The sequence below is a fragment of the Herpailurus yagouaroundi genome, unplaced genomic scaffold (assembly GCF_014898765.1).
Source record: "Herpailurus yagouaroundi ecotype Mexico unplaced genomic scaffold, PumYag 185, whole genome shotgun sequence".
NCBI classification, from domain to species: Eukaryota; Metazoa; Chordata; class Mammalia; order Carnivora; family Felidae; genus Herpailurus; species Herpailurus yagouaroundi.
The window spans coordinates 2,145,972-2,163,873 of record NW_024412416.1 but is presented as its reverse complement, the minus strand read 5'-3'; the positions used below and the strand labels follow the sequence as shown (position 1 = coordinate 2,163,873).

Genomic DNA, 17,902 nt, shown 5'->3' with positions numbered 1-17,902 from the left:
AGGTCCCGGTGCCCACCCCAGGCCTGCACACATCCGGCAAGATTGGCAGAGAGCCACTTCCCGCTGTCCTCAGCGGCAGGTGGCCACGGGAAAGGAGAGGTCAGGCGGAAGGAGGGACAGCCGGGATGGCCGGAGGGAAACGTCGCTCTGTACCCGCTCCCCATGCGCAGGCTGTCGCTCCGTCCGGGGCGGCCCCGGTGTGGACTCGGTGCAGCCCGGCAGGGCGGTTCTGTGCAGCGCATTCCCTGAATCTTGCTCAACAGGATCCAGTTGATGACTGAGTCTCGTCCCGTAGGACACGAGAGCCCTGCCGGCGCCTCAGCGTCTCATCCCCGCCCCTGCCGCTGTCGTCACTACTGCTGACAGCGACGACAAGAATGGCCTCGTGGGGAGGAGCGGCCGGGCCCCCGGGCGCCGAACCGTGTTGTCCCCCAAAGAAAGTACGCACGTTTTCGTTCAGCTGGAAAGCCCACAGCCTCAAAGGAACGAATTGGCCGATCGAGTGACTTTTTAGAAATTCTTCATCACCCACCGGAGCGCACAAGGACCGTCTTGGGCGCCTACTGCGCGCCCACCCGGCGTCAGGCGCTGTGCCTTCGTGCCGCACGGGGCCACGGCGCTCGGGCAGGTCCGCCCCTCGCGGTGGAAGACACGGCTTCGACAGCGGGGATACCGAGGCAGGGCGGCTCCCAGGGAGCTACTGTCGCCTTTCCGTGGTGGCCCAGAAAGGGGAGGCACGGGCCAGACGCCCTCTCCGCGCGCTGGCCCAGAGGAAGGAAGCGGGAGACCCCCAGCGGTGCAAGATCCCTGAGGCAGGCCCCACAGACACCCGCGGACCCCGAAATCGTCTACACGTGTCCAGTGAGACCTGGGTCAGGCAGCCTGCTCGGGCTCCTCCGAGGGGCCCTCCTGCATGCCCCCCCGCCCCCCCCCCCCCACGGTCCCCGCATCCTCCCGGCACCCCACACGTTATCTCTGTTCTGCTGATAAGGGAGAAGAGGCACCGGCCCTCAGGTGAGTCACTCAGGATCCTGGTCACTCGGCGACAGAGTTGGGACCCCGGCTCTCTCCTGGCGGGCACGGGGGTCTCGGCCATTACTGCAAGACGACACCTGTGGAGAACTCACTTCCCTCTTTCGGGAGTGTCCTCTAAAAGTGGAATGGACGGCTGTCTTCAGGGGACAGCAGTAAGGCGCTGATGACGGACCCGGTAGACCTGGGCAGCCCTTCTACCTCCCCGTCCTGCCCCGTTCCAGGCCCAGGGCTGCGTTCCTTGTCCTCTTGCCTGCTTCCTTCCTTCCTGTTCCTTTCACCTGCTCTCCGGCTCCGTGTCTGAAAGGGTCCCCACGAGACCAGACACCCCCTTCCCCCCTTTCTGCCTTCGGTCCCCGGCCCGGGGTCATCTGGCGCTCACGTGACACGGGCCGCTGTAATCGTGAGCGTTTGCAGGGCGCCGGGCAGAGGGAAAAGTCAGCTCACGGAGAGGCCCGGGCGAGGAATGACCTTGATGTAAGCTGCAGCCTGCTTCTAATTTTAGCACCAGCGAAGCTGAACTTCCTGGAGGTTTCGGATTGCCCGGCCCTCCCCTCCCCGCGCCCGGCTGACACCACACATGTGGAAGAGATTCAGATCAGAAGAATCCCCAGATCAGGCCACACCCAGGGCTCATCCGGTCAGCCCCTGTCTCGGAAAGCGGGGACAGAGAGTCTCCGATCACCAGAGTGTAGCCGCCTCCTTGTAAAACTCCTTTAGTCTACAGACTAGGCCAGAGGTACAGAGAGCGAGAGACGGTGGTTGATAACGAGTGGCCTGCACGCCCGGGTCTCGAATCTGGGTCTTCTGGCATTTTCTGCCAGTTACCTGTCAGGTCTCCCTGTCCAGGTTGGCACTGTAGCCTGAGGACATACTGTTTCCTTTTTGAAGTATGGACCATGCAGGAATATTTCTTTTTCTTTTTCTTTTTCTTTTTTAATGTTTCTTCACTTTGAGAGAGAGAGAGAGCAGGGGAGGAACAGAGGGAAAGGGAGAGACAGAATCCCAAGCAGGTTCCGCACGGTCAACGCAGAGCCCAAGGCAGGGCTCGAACTCACAAACCATGAGGTCAAGACCCGAGCTGAAACCAAGAGTCGGACACTTAACCGACTGAACCACCCAGGCGCCCCCACGCAGGAATATTTCTAAATAATCTCCCCCACCGTTTCCTTGTTTTTAAATATCTATTTAAAACTTCCCTCACGTATCTTACGTGCACGCCTGATGAATTTGGAAAGCACACACACCCCCGTCAGGGTAGGGAACTCTCCCGCGGCCCCGGAGAATTTCCCAATGCTGCTCTCCCGGTCAGTCCCCAGTCTGTGCCCCCGGCAACCACAGCTCCGATGGTTTTTCTGGTTCTTAACTTCCCTGTTTGAAGTGGGGTCCCTCCCTGGCTGGTTCCATCTGTCCTGTGGGAGCCCCTTCTCCCTGGGCTGAGCGGGAAGGACCCTCGGCTCTGGGTGTCCATCCCACGAGCCCACAATGTGGAAAAGGGACTCAAAAAAGAGGTCGTGTTGTCAGGTTACCGGTCACTCGTTCAGGCTGGCTCCCTGCCCCGGGTGGGACGTGCGTGTCAGGGGCTCCTGGATCCCATCCTTCCCGATCTCCAGGGACAGACCCTGCCAACCTTGGACCACTTCGGTGACGACCTCACCCTGCAGCCAGCCTGAACGGTTTTCTCATCGCAGCGCGTGTCTGTCCGGGGTCTCCTCCCCAGGGAAGGGGTCAGTCAGTAGACAGTTACTCGGTGAGAACGCTCCCTCAGTTGAGTGCCGGGCACCCGCCGGGCAGGGGTTTCCCGTCTCCTTTCTGAAACATTTAGCACTGAACGCGCTGGGTCTTATTGCCTACGGAGCCTGGCGCACAGCTCCGCCCGTGACCGCCCCGTTCTTGAGACTCGTCACCGTGTGTCCTTAGCAGCCTGGTTTTCCTCAGCGGAGAACGTGTGTGCATAAGCGAGTGGTACCTCCTTGACGGCCTCTCTCACCCGGCCTCTCCGGGGGTCTCCTGTGCTGTCTCCCCCCCATGTCCCTCACGCCCGGGTGCTCCCTTCCTGAAGGTGCTGACCCTCAGAAGACCCAGGACCCACCTGTCAGGCGATCGTGACTCTGTGCTCCTGGAGTCCCCTTTTACAACCTCCTCCTTTGTCTCTGTCACAGGCTTGGCTTGGGTACCCAGCTCGCCGGGCGGTACTCACCACAAAACAAAGGAAGAGGCAGGTCCTTAAAGAAAGTTTTCCATGGTCTTTATGCTGTTTTCTGGAACTGTGATCCATCCGCAAAACACCCTGTTCCGTCCATCGCAGGCTTTGCTGAACCCCCATCTTCCCCAACATCTTCGACGCTTTTCGCCTGGGCTCCCCAAATCTGGGCGAACGGTCCTCTCCGTTGCCTCGAGTAGGAGAAGGAGAAGGCTCCTTTCCTCGCCTGCGTCCTGAAGTCTGGCCCTACATCACCAGAGCCCTCAGTGGTTCCACGAACATGAGCTTTTCATCCACAAGCAGAGCCTGAGTCCTGTGCGTTCGCTCTGTGCTCAGACGCCAAAACGAATAACCACCCCTTGTAGGGAAACTGCGCCCTGGAGCCCGGGGCTCCAGGAGGCAGGAGCTCAAGCTCCTGACTCTGCTGCCCCGAGAGCATCTGAGCCCCTCCCTGGGCAGCAGCAGCCATCACATGGCACAGTGCTGCGATGGATCCCAAAATAGAACTAATGAGAAGGATTCATGGGTCACGAGTGATGGAACCAGAGCCAGGAGGGATCTTACAAATCTCCTGGCTCAACTCTTTCAAGATTGTAAAGGAAAAAGACTGAGGCGTAGTGATTTGCCCGGGTCACCCAGCAAGGAAGCGCCCAGACGCCCATCAGGTGGATTTTACTCCAGCCACTGGGGACTGTCCTGGGTCTTCCGAGGGTCAGCACCGTCAGGAAGGGAGCACCCGGGCGTGAGGGACATTGTGGGGGGGGGGGGAGAGACACGCGGTGATGCCACTAGGCATGCTTGGTACCTTTCTGCTTAACCTGAAGCGACGAACGGAATCTTCCGGAAACTTAGAGATGGGAAAAGGCAGCTCTAGTGTATACAGACGCTCGGTGGCCGACGAGGCAGAGGTTCCCGGGGGAGCCAGTGTGGAAGTAGGTGCTGCACTGGACAAGGGCGTCCTGCGTCAACGTCCTGGGAAGGCCTGGCCTGGGCGATGCCCAGAAGGGCACAATTCGGCTCAGGCCAGAAAACTCAGCTTTGGCAGGGTTGGCGGGTGGGTGGAAAGGGTTAGGGCTGTCCCCGCCTCTCGTTCTGGAGCAAACGCTGTGGATGCCAGTGGCTGGGAGAACAGAGGTGCTAGGAGGTGCACGTGAGCGGGCGTGCGTTTGGGTGTGCGTGAGCGTGCGCAAACGTGTGCGTGTGACAGTGTGCGTGTGAGCGCGTGCTCCTGCGTGCGTGGGTTGGGACGTCAGAATGGGCGGGGGGAAAGAAGGAAGTGAGCTGGGAGGTCCCAGACAGCGGACGCCCAAAGCAGGCAGAGTCTCTTTCCTTTGGGAGCAAATGCGAAGTCAGCCTATGGCAGCACTGAAGAGAAAGGAAAAAGAGAGAGCAAAACCCCGTTCCCACCCTGCGTGTAGCAACCCTCCTGCCGCCTTTCAGGCATTGTCCAAAGGCGGACGTGTTTGCACGTTGCTGCTCCCGTGCACGCATCGTTTTGTGATCGGAGATTGGTCAGCATGGCGCTCTGAGCGCTTTTCCTGCCGACGGACACACTGAGGACTGGCGCACCGTCGCGCTCTGACTGTGTCCTGAGGCCTGGCCGTCTGAGCTGCCCCACAGATGCTACGTAGTAAAGCCATCGGGAAGGTCCAGCTGCTGCTTCTTAGGAATTAGCTGACTAGGACAAATTCCCAAGAGTCGGGATCAAGATGGCTCTTGATGTATGGCCTCAAAAGAGTCAAACGCAGAGAGTCCGGCCGGGGACACCCTCACCCGCGTTGAGGACAGACCCGGAGCCCTGTGGTTTCAACAAGGCTGTAAAACCTCGAGGATCCAGGAGGGTGGAGTCCAGCCCCACCAGCACGGCCTTGCAACAGCCAACAGCAGATGACCAAGGGTCATCTGCCAACAGCAGATGAGCCAGGCTTGTGATGCCACAGCTTCAGCCAATTAAGACACTGTCTTTAAGAGAAAGGAACACGGAGGCGCCTGGGTGGCTCAGTCGGTGAGCCTCCGACTTCGGCTCAGGTCACGATCTCACGGTTGGTGGGTTCAAGCCCCGCGTCGGGCTCTGTGCTGACGGCTCGGAGCCTGGAGCCTGCTTCGGATTCCGTGTCTCCCTCTCTCTCTGCCCCTCCCCTGCTCACACTCTGTCTCTCCCTCTCTCAAAAATAAATAAACTTTAAAAAAAAATCTTTTTTAAAGAGAAAAGAATACGACGTCACTAAATAAGAACTAAGTATGAAAGTGAGCTTTTCGAACGAGGGAGGAGAAAAATTCAAAACGGATCGCAAAAGTTTAAAAGACGTCAATGCCACAAATTCGCAAAATTGAACAGATAATTTTCACTAATGAACGGACGCCCCTCTGTAATACTTTTTCCTACCTCTTCGGTTCCATACTTTGCGATGTCCTGTTCACGTGATGGCCGTGTTCAGTATCATCGTATGTGGCAACAAGAGAAATTTAACTCCGTCTTTCCTCTGGCATGGCCAACCCAAATTGCTTATTACTATGAACAGGTTAAAAATTTCCTTCCAGCTCCACAACTCATCGTTAGCAGAATCACATAGTTTTACAACTGCTATACAGTTTGGGAACAGCTCCGTCAGGTGTCTTTCGTATATAAAAGCAATTCGTCTTCCTAAGTTGATAACTGCGTTTATCATAAATTTATTTATTTATTCTTTATTTAATATCATTAGAGAGAGAGAGAGTGGGTGTGTGCACACGAGTGGGGAAGGAGCAGAGAGAGAGAGAGAGAGAGAATCCCGAGCAGGGTCCACACTCAGTGCAGAGCAGGACGTGGGACTCCAGCCCATGACCTTGGGATCATGACCTGAGCCGAAATCCAGAGCTCGATGCTAAACCCACTGAGCCACTTGGTGCCCGTCTCATAAATTTAAACCAGAACTGGTTTTCCTAATCTGGGTGGATCCCTTGGAATCTACTTTATGTTACGGTTGGATATAGACAACCATCTAGGCTGAGTCGGAATATTTTTCAAACCTTGTTTCTCTACCAATACCACGCACTTCCCGTGCTGGCCGTGCTCTGTGTCCCTACGGGTGGTGACAACACAGCACCGATGAGTCTTCCTGAAGGCCGTTCCTATACGGATATGGGGAAGGACAGTTTCACTGGACGTGGAAGTGACTGTGAATCATGTAAATAGGTCCCACCAAACCCAAAATAGATGTATCCCTCAGCCTATTCCAGACCCAAATATACCTGCAGCCACTCCTATGCCCGCTGACACAAAACGGAAATGAGCAGAGGGGAAGTCCGAGTGGAAAGACACCGTGGTCTTAACCAAATGTGGTTAAAAATACCTTGTTTGTTCACATTGTAAAACAGCTTATGACCATGGAACGCGTTTGGAGGGCCCCTCCCAGGGCCTTGGGAGGGGTCCACGCAGGAGAGGCCCCGACGAGCTCTAAATTAATTCAGTCTAAATTAATTCAGACCTTGGTTTGATCCCGTGAGAATCTTTCATCACCTGAATCGCAGCAGGGTGTTGCGTGGGGCTTTTCCACCTGTAATGGGTGGTCCCAGATACCCGGTCACAGGGAGCGGGGAGCTGGAAAGAACGGGAAACGGGCATCTTACTTCCGGTTACATGGCTGCTTGCACGGAGTAAGCAGTGACACGCCTCCAGCCTATGGCAGGGCAGGGGGGAGAGAACTGGGGAGAAAGAACGGTGGAAAGTGGGGTCACAGGGTCTGAATTTCCCAGTTTGGAGAGTCAAGGCCGCGTGAATTTCCCATGGGGAGGCGAACACCACAACAGTAGCCAGGACTGAGCCTTCTTACCCATAAGCCTCTCAGAAGGGATGGCAAGCAGGTGAGGAAGCCTCTCCCGTGGGAAGCTCTGGAGCAGACCATCCAAGCGGGAGCTTCTGGGAATCACAAGAGGTCACCCCGGGCAAGAATGGATCTCCTACATCGGAGGAGTGTGCTGGGCAGAGGCCCCTTCCAAGAGGGCCCTCCTTCCACAGGACTCACGCGTGGACCCCACCGAGGAGGCTCCGCCCGAGCACCTGCTACCCAGATGGCCGCGATGGAGACAGAGCAACAGAGGAGGGGCTGTATCAGCATCAACGCCCAGCGCGCCCGGAGGAGAGGGTGACCCCGGGGAGGGAGAGCAGGGCTGTAAAAGGCAGGCCAGACCCGGATGCAGTGAGCACTGAACTCAACATCATCACCAAGTTTTATTATTTTCTCAGTTTTTTTTTTTTTTTTGAGGGGGACATAAGTGAGCGATGGGACAGAGAGAAAGAGAAGAGGAGCTCACCGGGGCTCGTGCTCACCCGACACGGGGCTTGAGCTCACGAACCACGAGATCGTGACCTGAGCCGAAGTCAGATGCCTCCCCACCAAGCCACCCGGGCGCCCCATCACGACTCTGCCTGAGACGCCTCGAAGGGGGAAAGACAGGAGACTCAGCACAGAACAGTCGCGGGAAGAGTGTAGAGGTTTTAAAAAAAACTTCGTCTCTGCAACAAGTTCAAGCTGTTCCATAAATTATTCGTGAGCTTGAAGAATTAGGAAACTAGATTAGGAAACCTGCATCGTCGCCACGGGCTCCTCCGTCCCCTGCCTCATCCTGCGACGCGCTGGCCCAAAGCTGCCTCTATCACCCGTCCTCTAATGAGTTCCCCAGTCGGTGGAAAATGTTTCTCTCCAAATCTCTGCTTTCTTCATCAGAGGGACAGTCGTGAAACATAATGCTCGTGAAAGTGGGTGCTTTTAAATGCGTCGTGTAGAAGCCTTCCAAGAAGAAAGGAAGCTCAAATTTGCAATGATTTTCTTGCTGCACTTTGGGGATCCTCTGGGCCTTCTCCCTGGCGAGAGGCCGTAGGAGGTCCCAAAGAAAGGGACATCAAGCCGGACATTGGCACTCCTGGCCCCAAGTCCCACCCTGCCCACTGTCAGGTGTAGACGTTGGCCTCTCCCGGGAACCTGCCCCAGCCTTTCAGGACCCCCCTGGGGTTTCTGAATTAGCGACGAGGAGACCGAGGTCTCAAACCTGGGTCTTTTGCCTCCAGATTGACTTTGCACATACACTCATTCAGACCCCAAACCACTGTGTGGGTCTGTCCTTTCCCATTCCGTGGGCTCTGAGGGATGGTGGCAGCATCTGTATCCCCAGCACCTGTCAGTGTCCTCGGCATCGAGGAGACACTCGGAAAACGTTAAAGAAATGAATGTAAAAGCCACGTACTGTGAAATGGAAACCGCGGGCCCCAGGGTTCTCTTAAGCGTCCCCTGTGATACGCAGTGATGAGCCCCACTTAACCTTCTAAGTAAGAGAAAGAGAGAGAAGGAAGGAAGGAACAGAGAGAGAGAGAGAGAGAGAGACAAAGGAAGAGGGAAAGTAAAGGGAAAGAGAAAAGGCAGAATGTGAGGCACAGGGTCTCTCGTGGCGCGTGTGACCAGGGACAGCAAGAGAGTCGTTGACAAAACTGTACCCACCACTGGTAGCAGGGAAGGAAAAGTTTGCTCCAAAAGCTGGCTGCAGCTTGAGCCATTTCTGTATGTTTGTTAAGGAGCCGATGACCGTGTGTGTGTGCGTGCGTGTGTGTGTGTGTGTGTGTGCGTGTGCATGTGTGCGTGCGCACGTGTGTGTGAGAAAACACCGATGGGACTCCCTCTGTGGGGAGAGGTGGCCTGGGTAGGAAACCAGCAGGGATTTGGACTTGTCCCCTCGCCGATGGCAGAAACGGGCGCAGGGTCCCCCCAGCCTTGGAGAAGAGGGGAGATGGGAGAAAGGTCTCCTGCACAGCCTGGGTCCCAGCTAGGAGGCAGCGATCCAGAACCTAGAAAAAAACCTAACACCATAATCAAACCGGCGCGGGGGGGGGGGGGGGGCAGTTATTGGCTCTCCTGAGTGTTTCCAGTTCGCATCCGATGTCCCCAAATCTCTCCGCACACGAGGGACATCAGTGCTTCAGGAGGTGTGAGGGGAGAAGCCGTGCCACTGTTCGGACAGAGCAGCGACAACCCCCCGGGGAGAGCCGTTGGGGGGGGGGGGGTTGCATTTCGCCAGAGAGAAAAAAAGCAGGGAAAGGAAGGGGTGCAAGGGGGGGACCCTGCAGGGCGGGCCCTGGGGAAGGGGCTCCTCTGGAGGCAGGCGGGTGGGACAGGCACCGGCTCGGATGGAGAGGGGTTCCGGGCTCTCAGTGCACGGCTTCGATTTCCTCGGTAAGTGGGGGGGCGGCGGGCCGCGCCTCAAAAGGGGAAGGTCCCACGGGGGACGCGCTGGATGGCGGGTGGCCACAGGACTGCGTCCGGCCCCGAGGCGCATCCAGCCACGGCCGTGGACTTGAGCGGTTGGTCCTGTAACCTTAGGTGGCCGGAGGCTGGTACAGGGAACACGGTGGTTAGAGAACCAGAGAGGCTGGACGGGAAGGCAATAGGTTCCCCCACGGGGGGGCTTTCCACTTGTGGTGCAGCCCGCTTGGTCCTTCTGCCCACTGCCCCTCCAGGCCCCCAAGGACAGAGACGAGCACGAAGAGGTCTCCAGAGACTCTTGGGATCTCGCGCCGGAGGAACAGAAAGGGCCAGGCTGGGTGGGCCTTGTTCTCCAGCCCCCGCGGCCAGCACGCAAACCGTCGTGGATAAAAACATCCCGACTCCGTCTGGCTTCTTCTAGAGGATGCCTCAGGGGTCCCGCAGAGGCAAGAAAGGATGCCCTAGGTCACCCGCAAATGGGCAGCTACTGCGACCCACGCACACCCGCGCGGGGTACTCCGAATCTTTTTTGCTGCGGATGCAGAGTGTGAGAAGGGTTTGCTGCATCATCAGGCTGCCCGGCTGTCATCGGGACGTCCCCCAGCCATCCGGCTTTGCGGGGTTACGCCATCATGGAACATCCGTCTTAGTTTGGGCTCCCCCGGAAGGAGGTCCTGCCACAAGGATTGTGTGCAGATGTTTTACAGGGGAGGTGAAGAGAGGGCCTGGGGGGCGAGGCCACAAAGGGCGGGAGCCTGCCCAAGGTGCTTTCTCAGGCCAGCGGTCACAGACAGTGGCCAGAGCTGGGGCCGGCAGGGCACTCCCCGAAGCCAGTGCGGGAACACCTCTCCCTCCGCGAGGGGCTGGGCCCCGGGTGCTCTCCGCTCAGCAGAAGGACGGGGCTCCACTGACTTCCTCGGCCACTTAACCGGCTCTCTGTCTGGGGCCTTCTGACCCCAAACCGGTGCCCGTCGGAGCTGCCTTCCCCGGGGAAGAAGCTGGCTGGAGACGGGTGGGACCACCGTGCCAATCGGCGTCCCACACTGCGCTCCTTGCAACGTCTGGGGCGTCCCTCCGAGCAGCCGAGCCGACTTCTTCATCGCGGCTAACTCTGGCTCCTTCTGTTCCGTACCCACGGCCGCAGCGAATGCGCTCCTTGAGGGGCCCACGGATCCCCTTCTCCCGGAAACGCAGACATCGGAAGGCACGATGCACCTTTGCTCTTGGCGCTCGGGAGACTCCGGAGGTCCGGGGACCTGTGAGCCACGAGCACTGGGCCAAGACCCAACGTGGATCTCTTAGGGGAGCCCCGCAGGGTCACAGAACCACACAGAGGAAGTAACTCGCCCAGGGCCGAGCGGCGAGATGGGGCGCAGCTCAGACAAGGAGGCGGGGCTCCTGCTTCCCATCCCAGGGCTTTTGTCCCCGAGACGACCCCCCCTCCCCCCCCCGGTTCCAGAAGGAGCTCGATCTCCTCCTTAGAGAGCAGAGGTTCAATCGGTAGTCGCTTGGGGACCCAGCACATCTATTCGCATGTCCTTGTACTCATAAAGTGAGACCATAACCCAAAAAGAAGTGCTCAGCGCCTAGGAAGGGGCAGAGGCGACCCCCCCATGTAACGCGCAAGCAGGACAAAACTCAGGTCAGGGCAGCTAATGCTGCTACCCAAACCTCTTAACTTTAGACGGATCAGTTAACACTCCTACAACAGTCTACTGAGCATCTATTCTGCACCAGGGGCTCTGCAGGCAGAGGACAAGATCAACACAGGGACCGGAAGGTGCCCCTAAGCCCCCCGACTTCGTCCCTTTCTGGGGTCACCTCACGTCTCTCCCACAGGGTCACGTGGAGGAATTCTGGGGTCCCCTCAGCTCACCCGCCAGCCAGCCGGTGGTCGGATGGCGTTGCCTTTCCCCAGGTCGCCTCAGCAAGGCACTTCCCCGACAAGAAACGACCACTTCTCGTGACAAACGCCCCTCTCCGAGAAGGCGGCACGAGTGCAGACCGTTTCTGTCTCAAGTGGAAACGGACGTTGCCCCATCTACCTGGGATTGGAGCAGCCCCGAGGGGAGGGGAGGAGAGCACTTTGCTGAGCGTCACCACAATGGGAAGGAGCGCGTGTGGAGACAGAGGCTTCCCGTCACTTTCCCAGAGTCCCATGGCGTGACTCTCCCGGGCCCTGGTGCCGCTAGGTTGCCATCTTGTACCCGGGGTTCCGTGGAGTCTGACCAGCCAGAATGAATGGAACCCTAGGGCGCCTCGCTCTGCAAAGAAGGCCTGGAGGACGATCTGGGGACCCATGACTCCTGGCCCCACAGGCTACCGATGTCAGCCAGACAGCAAGAAACAAACTCCTCCAGGCCCCGCGGGGGCCAGCTCCGCGTCCGACGAGAACAGAGGTTCTCACACCCAAGTGCTGCAAAGAGAAGGGTGGCCATTCTTTCCTTCCAAGGCAGCCCTGCCTGCCGCTCGCCTTCATCCACAGCACAGAGTTTCCACCGTGACTCAAAAAGGCAGAGACCAGAGAGAACTCGGGGGGGGGGGGGCTGCCTTGGCTTTGGACCTCACTCGACAGCTCTGACTTCTTCCCTCTTGGCTTAAGCAGATAACAGTATTGCCAATCAATAACAGCCCGGTGCGCCCTCTGCCGAAAGCTGGATTAGACGGGGTTTTAATAAAGTCCAAAATTATGTTCAGGGAAAGGACATCTTACGTTTCACATAAAATGAGAATCCACCGAGGGCAGGAAGCTGGGCCTCCAGCCAGGAGGCAGGGCAAGAGGGACACAACAGAGTAACTGAGCAGAATCGTTCCCGGCCGCGGAAAGCAGCCTTCGGCGAGCGAGAGGACAGAGCAGCCTTCGGCGAGCGAGAGGACGGAGCAGCGCTCCGGATGCCACCGCGGCCATCGCTGGCTGAGGGAGCGGCCCTGGAGCCCCCCACCTCTAGAGAAGAGTCCTCCAGGGTCTGCAGACGGGAGGCCTCCTTTCCTCCAGACAAGTGATCCTGTTCGTCGCAATCGCCCGTAACGGCGTCTGCCAAGACCGAGGTCTGAGGTTAGGTGTTGATTTCCCTGCCTCCCGAATTCCAGTGGGGATGGCCCAACCCCCACTTCCACCTGGGAAACGCCACGCACGTGAGCGGTAGCAGCCGGGACAGGTGAGCTCTCAGCGGCACCCACCCCGCCGATCACGGCCGGTCGCTGGAACGCGGTCTCCACGCGCCTTCCGCGGGCAGCTGGCCGGCCGTCCTCCCCCTCCCGGCTCCCAGCTGGCCTCACCCTCTCTCTGACCTCCACCGGCTGGAGGGCCATGGGACTCCGTCCTGGGACGTCTTCCCCGTCGATAGTCACTCGCTAGTGGACCTTGTCCAGTCCGGGGGCTGGATATGACCTGTCCATTCTCCCAGAGCGAGCCCTGTCTTCCTGGACTCCTGCAGGAATCCTCCCGCTTCCGTTCTTGTCCCCCGAATCTCCACCCCTCACCCAGCTTCTAGAGTGCTCCTTTTCACCCTCACCCAGGTTATCCCACTGGCCCCTTCAGACCGTACAGTGGCTCTCATCCTAATCAGGGCCAAAGACAAAACTTCTCCGGATGGTCCACGGGGCCTCGCCTGGTCAGACCTGGCTCCCTCTGTAAGCGTCTGCTGTGCCTCCCTCCCTCACCCCAGTCCAGCCACACCGACCTTCCAGAGGATTCTTGAACTTGCTGGGCTTTCTTCTGCCTCAGGACCTTTGCATATGCTGTACCTCTGCCTCGAACACCCTCATCCCAAACACTTACACTTAACCACCCCTTCATTTCCTTCCAGTTTCTGCTTAAGTGTCACTTTATCAGAAAGGCTCTCCCAGGTCCCTGTTTGAACTGACGTAGGCCTTCTTTCCCAACTCTCTACCCCTTTAACCTGACGTGATTTTTTTCCCCCACTTAATGGGTTCCCACCCGTCATGACATCATGCACGTGCGCGTGTGCGTGTGTGTGTTACTTTGCTGTCTGAACACTGTGTCTACAACCGCCGGACCCACGCCCGGGGACACTGAGGCACTCAACAAACACGCGTGAGCGAACACGAGTCGGTTCATCTACATGCCAATAACTACAGGCAGTTTTTCTCCTTGCGACACAGAATACAGACAGGACCAAACCGGGTGGAACATGTGAGGGAAAAGCACGCCTAGCGGCAACGGACGGCACCTGCTGCGGACTTCGAAGCCCTCCACGTTTGCTCGCCAGGGGCTGCGGGACAGTCTGTGGCTCCGTGGCTCTTGGAGAGCCCCTCCCTCGGGACCGTTGCAGAGAACGCCTGATTCTCAAGGCGGAGAAGTGACGAGACAAGGGCAGCGGACGCCGAGATGCGCTGCCCACGTCCCCCTTCCGGGCGGAAGGACCGAGCCCCCAGCTGCCGGGCATGCCGTCCGTGCTCAGCCCTCTTCTGAACGAGGCTGGGCTGAAGCCAGCCACTGTGCCCAAGGCCACGGTGCCGGCCAGGGTGGTGCACATGGAGTGTTGTTAGATGCGGGGGCGGGGGAGGCTCTGATGCCCACGCCAACTCCCAGCAAGTCGGGAGGTCCTCCTTGCTTTGGACGCCTCCGGGGGGCCGCAGGGGCTTCCTGAGACCGAAACAACGCCCGGTTTTCCCCCGTCCACCTGCTTCCTTCCCTTCTCTTCCACCAGTGTCTTACCCCCCAGTCCCCTCCTGCCCGCTGGTCTCCTTCTCAGAGATCTCACCTTTGAAGACAAGCCCTCAGAGGCCCCGCCGTGTGTAGGCCGGGCTGGAGGCCAGCGGCTGGAGGTGCCCAGGTGCTCCCCTGGGCACAGAGTAGGGGACAGGGTAGACTCACGCGCCTGCCCGGCACGCCGAATCCCATAAGCTACAGCTAAGTATCCCAGTGGATAAATCCCAAAAGCAGGATCTTGGGTTACAAAAAGAAAAGTTGCAGAATATATCCATATAATAGGATTTTTTCATCTTTTCTTTTTTAACTTGTTTAAATGTTTTTATTTATTTTTGAGAGAGACAGAGAGAGAGAGCATAAGTGGAGGAAGGGCAGAGAGAGAGGGAGACCCAGCATCCGAAGCGGGCTCCAGACCCTGGGCTGTCAGCACAGAGCCCAACAGGGGGCTCGAACTCACGAACTGTGAGATCATGACCTGAGCTGAAGTCAGATGTTTAACCGACTGAGCCCCCCAGGCGCCCCTTATTCATCTCTTCTTTTTAATACATGAAATAATATTCTATACTGTTTTCAGGATGTAAAATAAAATAAAAGCATAGAAACACGGCCCGGGGGTGGGGGGATATCCACAGATTTCATGGTGGGTTCGCTCTGAGGAGACTAAGGCAGAACAGAAAGGGGGTTTCAGGGACTTTTGACTTCTGACATGGTAAAAATCGAAAGAGAATGTGCCCAGATGACAAAATCTGTTCAATTCCAGTAGCAGGCTATACGAGTATGCGTTAAATTAGTCTCTGCACTTGCTCTGTTTCTAATTTTGTTGTCAAGATTACAAAAAAAAAATTTTTTTTCAGAATCAAAAATGTTAAAAAAAATGAAATCATGAGATAATCAAAATACCATATAAGTAAAGTTTAATTCACATAAGAGCTTTCTGAGAATAAACGCAATGAAACAAAATCACAGCAAAAGATCAATTTTGACTTTAAAACAGTCTGAGGGTAGGGGCACCTGGGTGGCTCAGGCAGTGAAGCGTCCGACTTCAGCCAGGTCACGATCTCGCGGTCCGTGAGTTCGAGCCCCGCGTCGGGCTCTGGGCTGATGGCTCAGAGCCTGGAGCCTGTTTCCGATTCTGTGTCTCCCTCTCTGCCCCTCCCCCGTTCATGCTCTGTCTCTCACTGTCCCAAAAATAAGTAAACGTTGAAAAAAAAAATTAAAAAAAAAAAAAAAAGAATAAATACGTTTAAAAAATCAACCCCCACTACTAATCCAACAAATGCCAGTTAAAATATCTTTTGTTAATCCATCAAATTGGCAAATATTTTCTTTCTTTTTAAATATAAGTTATTGTCAGGTCGGCTTACATACAACACCCAGTGCTCATCCCAACAAGTGCCCTCCTCAACGCCCATCACCCATTCTCTCCACTCCCTTCTGGCCAGAGTTGGAGGGTTCAATCGGTAAAGGTACAAGGGAAATTATCATTCACTCAGGGCAAGAGTATAAAATGGGTGAATCTTTCTGGAAAACAATCTGTCCATGTGTAATAAGAGCCCAAAATCTGTGTGTCCTCCTTGAACTACCTCTAGAAATCTAGCCTAAGGAAATAATAGGACACGAAGCAAAGACTCACTCAAGGATACACGGAACCTTGTGCCATACTCGCTGCCATGGAACATTTAATGTCACGAATTAGAGAGGGTTGAATGCCCACTGCTGAAACAGATAGTTTTTGTTTGCGTCCACACGTAGCAATGTTGTACGACACTGAAGGTATATTTCCAGAAGCTACAATAACGACATGTATGAGTTGCGCACAATGAAACGGAGGGCGCAACGCGGCTACGTGTATCGCGTGCTTCTAACGTCGTGCGCATCTATGTGCACATTTTATGCTCAGAAAGCATACACATGAGAGAAATCAGGTTGCCAAATAAAACCGTGCAATCCCGGTTTTCAAAAGATACGTGCATTTAATAACCTGGAAAATTGTAATTAAATCATGTGCATCCTGTCTGGACTTTTTCCCCCTTCTCTATCTACCCTACACTTTTATGAAGTCTAAAACTGAGTTGTAGGGGGAGAAACATGAATGTAACAATTTCCAGAAACCCAAGGCTCCCCTGTGAGTCAGAGGAAAACAAGGAATCAAGGTCCAGAGATTGGGGAACCCAAGCTCTTCCTTGTTAAAGCTCTACCATGGCATGGGCACCCACTTCTGGACAGATTCAAGATGGCACCCGATAGACCTCTCTAAGCTATTCCACGTTCACGACTGGAAGGAAGGCAGCATCTGCACAACCTGCGGGTCCTCACATGGGGGCTTCCTCCTCAGAGCCCCCAGCCAGCCGCCCAACCGACCATCAGCCTCTCTGCTCCTGGGCCTGTGCTGTCCTCCTCCTCGGCATCCAGAAGTTCAGGGGTCCCCTGCTCTCCCGTCACCTGTGCCGCTGTCTTCCTGAACGAGATCACATCTCAAAGGCTCTGCATCTCCAACCTGCCTGAGGATCCTTCTGTTCACCCACTTACATGGCAAACGTTTGATCTTGGGTTCTGGAATCTTACCATGCATTTCAACTTCTCTTTTTAGCTACTGCTGGGTCAAACAAAAACAAAAACAAAAACAAGAACTCAGCACACCCACTGTGACAAACCTCCAATCACAGAGCCTAACTGAATCTTGAGCCCTGAGAATTTTTCACAAAAGCAACAAACCAGAGACAGCGTGTCCAAGTTCACCTGAGCTTTCTGGTTTGGGCACCGAAAATCCCACCTCTCGGGAACCCCTTCTTTTCCTGAAAAACCAGGGCAGGTAGGTGGTCGCCTTGGGAAGGGTCCGAAATCCTTCGGCAGAAACTCAGGGCATCATCTCTGATACTCAGAAGAAAATCTCTGGATCCCCCACGGCTCTCCCTGGTCACAGCCCCTGACCTCACTGCCACATCACGTCCATGGGACTCAGAAAGAATCCTTCCTTCTTCTGATCCCTTGTTCTCTCAAGCTTCTACCTTTATAACCCTTGTTTGGTGCAAATATCCAAAATAAAAACCATGCTCACTAAAGCACTAGGAATCACACCGAGATTCTAACAGAGAATCTGCTCTGACATCTCCCGTGACAAATCAATGGCTGTCATTCTTCAGGAATTGGAGGTATGGAGCCAATGTGAGAGTCGTGATTCCCCGCAGCCCCTAGCTCCTGCCCCCGCAGGGGCGTCCATTAGTCAGGAGCCTGTACATTCTCCAAACCCAATCCGAGGGAGCTCGGTCAGGTTGGTATGATCAAGTGCACAGCCAGATGGTGGCAAGGCGGCTTCGGAGATGACCGGAGCCTCAAGTCTCTCCCTCTTGGGCCCCTTGTGTTGGTTTTACTCCCTGCACACTCACTTGTCACGGCCACGGCACTCTGACACTGGGAGAAGCAGCCTGTCTGTCCCAGACCCCATCTGAAAAATCCCACTAGAGGACTTTCTGATTCTGGCTGAGATCATGTGTCCATCCTTCTGGCCAAGAGGTCAGGTTCTTTTGCCGGATGGCAGACAAAAGGACTGAGCAGATGGAAGCAATAGGTTCCCACAACAGCCCCCTCAATGATAGCACGTGTTCGTGCCCATCCTGAGAAGCTGGCCTCAAACCTCACTTTCTGGACACAGAAGCACCAGATCTGATTCGATCCGGTAAACACCCGAGGTTCCGAGCTCTGATTCGGTCTTGTGAACACCCAAGGTTCCAAGCTCTGATTCGATCTGGTAAACACCCG

The 17,902-nt window shown here is 56.1% G+C and overlaps 2 long non-coding RNA genes across 4 annotated transcripts in view; one reads left to right on the top strand and one right to left on the bottom strand.

The window, feature by feature from the left end:
• Positions 1-804: 804 nt before the first annotated feature.
• Positions 805-3,534, top strand: LOC121042295 (uncharacterized). The gene is made up of 2 exons (XR_005796088.1): positions 805-1,014; positions 3,195-3,534. It is a non-coding gene; the product is annotated as an uncharacterized LOC121042295 (long non-coding RNA).
• Positions 3,535-6,553: 3,019 nt separating this feature from the next.
• The window catches only part of LOC121042292 (uncharacterized), a 16,112-nt gene continuing 4,763 nt past the window's right edge, over positions 6,554-17,902 (bottom strand). For 2 of the 3 annotated variants that reach the window (XR_005796085.1, XR_005796082.1), the window contains exon 4: positions 12,327-12,502. This is a non-coding gene — a long non-coding RNA (uncharacterized LOC121042292). Of the gene's footprint in view, positions 6,816-12,326; positions 12,503-17,902 lie in introns of those variants that run through there. The other variant, XR_005796084.1, reaches the window with a different exon arrangement.